We start from the raw sequence: 3734 nt of genomic DNA, 5'->3' as shown, positions 1-3734 counted from the left end.
CATTTCCACTATCAGAATTAACTGATGAATCAGTAGTAGACGTTGCAGTAACAGTAATGGATACTGTGGGAGCAGTAGAGGAGGATGCTGCTGTGGTAGAAATGGAGCTCATGTCAGTAGTAGATTCTATAGCAAGAATAAATTCTGTGATATCGGAATATACTGTATCAACTGCAATAAAGGTGCTGTATGCAAAAACAAGAGGGATGGCTCCAGGGGAGTTTCTGAGGCTTCCGGAAATAGGTCACGTTCAGATCAAGATACTCAAATAGAGCAGTAAATCACTCTAATAAAGCAGTCACAGTATTCAGAGCATCAGTGTAGCAAGCTATGTAGCTATAAATAAGGATTTTTATGTACTTAATCAGTGATATTAATATATACATAGTTGGTGGAGGGAAGTTATTCTCAGCAGGCAGTTACCTTTTTGTGGTCTTAACCAAACGTTTAGCTATGCTCTTAATCAGATACCAGTCACCAAAACATCCTGGAGCCGCCTATGACAGAACAGTAAAGTAGTAATTACTATCACTGAGTGAAACTATACAAGTTATGAGCAAGTCTCTGATTGACATTAACTAGATCATAACTGTATTAAAGCAACTACAATATACAGTTCATAGATGATAGGACAAATACTGTAATATCATTATTCAAGAAGGCAACCTGTCATCAATATGCAACTCACCTTGCTATCAAATTGATCTCTGTTAAAATTAACTTATTGTGACATTTTAAAGTAATTTTAGAGCATACCAATCAATGCAATTTGGATATTATGGAGATCAACATATTCTAGAAAAGTGGAGTTAACTAGTTAAATATTTTAATTTAAAAATGAAGTAGGCATCTATGCAATAAAAAGTAGTGAAAAAAGAGATGAATGATGGTGTTACAGCATAGTGCGGTGGGAAAGTGCCAACTTTGGCACATTAGCTATATATATAACAATTATTTTGTTTAATGCCAAAGTAGGAACTTCCTACCAAGCTATGCTGTAATATCATCATTCATCTCTTTCTTACTATTTTGTATAGATCCCTACTTCATTATTAAATTAACATAATTGTTTTAAAATGCAACTTTGTTTAGTTTTTTGTTGTAGTATAGCTAGCTATGTTGTATCTTGTGACTGTTCTATTTTTAGAATATCATACACAACTGCTGTATTAGAGTAGTGACTGTTGCATTAGAGTATCGCAAATCAACCAAAGGGTGTGCAGTTAGCTATACCAATAAGGGGTGAGGTCATCTTGCTTACTGTTACATAAATCCATCCCCAAAACACCTTCGCTGTAAAAAAGGCACGTCCAAGAAACTACCAGTACCTGGAACCCTATGTAAAAAACAACTCAGAAAAGTAACTGGTAACTTAAAGAGCTGATATCTGGAGCGGCCAAGAATACAACTAAGTACAATTACTAAAGTTTTAATCCATGTAATAACACCTGGCTGTAAAGCAGATGCATGTACAATTATACATGAAAGTAACTGGCAACTGAACAACTGATATCTGAAGCGGCCAAGAATGAATGTTCATTATTATGCAACTAATTCAAAATTTAAACATGAACCTTTATCATTCAGCTGTGTTCTATATTCACTCTTGCTGCATCCTTAAGTAATTTCTTTTAATTCTATAATTGGCTGGTAATTTTGGCCGCCTTTTTTACTGGTAGTTCCTTGGACACGCCTTTTTTTACAGCGAAGGTGTTTTTGGGATGGATATCACTCATTTTTGTCAGTGATAGATTCTACAAATTGGTAAAAAAGGTAACTTTTAGATGATATTTGAAAATGAACAATTAAAATTAATGCAGAATATTATCTTGGAGAGTCAAAGATGCACCTGTCATCTTGTATGATAGTGTTATAAAATGCCACACATACTAATGACTGTTTCATAATACCGTTCAGAAGTATGACTTTACAGTGTAGTATGACTGTTCTATTAAAGTAAATCTATCTTTACTACATGTGACAATTACTGTTAGAATACCCCATATCTGTGCATGGTAAATGCTTCAGACACCTTATGCTCAAAAGTAAACTTCCAAGTTCCTAATTAGTTCACAGTTACTATATATACAGCCACATATTATCAAGAGTCCTTAATAAGAGTACATTACAGACTCTTAATTGTTATTATCATAATATTATAACCATTTTTTTGTACTGTGTTCACAGCTTCAGGATTGGAACAGCAGAGAAAGGAATGGGGCACTCAATCATCAAGACTCGGGGAGATGGAATAGCATTGCCATGGACAATGCTGGTACTAATTCCTCAAGGGCGTCACAGTGCAGTATGGATGCAACCAGTGTATAAGACCAGAGCCTCGACCATCACCTTTTGACTGAATTTTTATACTTGATGAAGCAATTAAAACTAAAAAGTTGTGGTACTTACACTTTCCTCAGGGAGCATACTCCCAGACTCCCTGCCTGTTCAGTAGAATAATAGGATTGAGTCTTACCAGGGCCGGAGGAAGCGGTCTGGCCAGTCAGGCCATAGCCTGGCTACTTTTTCAGCATTAATTTTAAATATATATATATATCCGAGTCGCTGATAGGCACTGGCCAATTATGCTGGCGTGTTTTTGGGAATGATAGATGCCTAAAGCATCATGCAAGCATTGTGATATAATGCCAATAGAATATTTTACAGCATGATTCTGTTAAATCCTTCCTGTGACAATCGGTTATGGAAAAGATAGAAACACTCTAATAGAACAGTCATCCTAATAGAGCACTCAGATGCTTACTGATTTATTAGTTAAACACTTTATGAAGCTAACAAATATGAAATATAAATAGCTTTGCATGGAAGCATACATAATTGAATGAATATTTGAACACTGCAGCATAGCATGCATGATAAGGTAAGCATATAGTTTAGTGCCTACCTAGCTATTCACTGAGTTGTGATTTCATCGCATTAAATTAGTTATATAGCTATATATCAGTTTCAAATGTTAGACTCATGCTGCATGCATATAGCTATAACAAAAGGGAACAACACTGAATTTATATGTGTTACAACTGTATTATAATGTAAGAAATTGACATGAACACATGACATACATGCAGTGAGTTTAACACAAGTGTTATTTGCTAGGGAATTTACAGCTGAAAATAGTCTCATATTTAATCTCAGAGCATGTAATTTCGAAAATTTTCCTCAGGGAGCATACCCCCAGCCCCCCTCCCCCAGCATTCACACAAGTGCTCTGCATTTCATAGTGCCTACCCCCATGGCCTGACCACTTTAGAATTGCTTCCCCTGGCCCTGCTTACTACCACTTTCACCTATACTCAGCAGGTGCTCCGGATGTATCAGCAACATGATATACAATAGCTGTAGGTAATGCTAGTTAATGCCCCTAGGCAGAGCTATAGGGGTGGGAATTTTGCCCTACCATCACAGTACTGTCAGTAGTTCTTCTCACAGTTCTTTGCCCGGCCATCATCAACTGCTGTCAAAACATTAGTCTTCTCCCCCATACCCTTCCTCAAGTGCGCTTATCGCACAAAAATAATTTAATTAGTTTAGCAGTGCATAAATAATTCTTGACAGCTTATACTATATTAAGTACATGTACCGCATTGTTGAACCATGACATACCACCAGAATCCAGTGACAACTATCACGTGATCTATTTAGGGGAAATCTCGTGGAAAGTCCTTGATCACCTCAAGTGGACACACGTGATACGTGGTTTTAAATTGTCTATC

This window comes from Dysidea avara, chromosome 4, assembly GCF_963678975.1.
Source record: "Dysidea avara chromosome 4, odDysAvar1.4, whole genome shotgun sequence".
NCBI classification, from domain to species: Eukaryota; Metazoa; Porifera; class Demospongiae; order Dictyoceratida; family Dysideidae; genus Dysidea; species Dysidea avara.
This window is presented reverse-complemented; position numbering follows the sequence as displayed.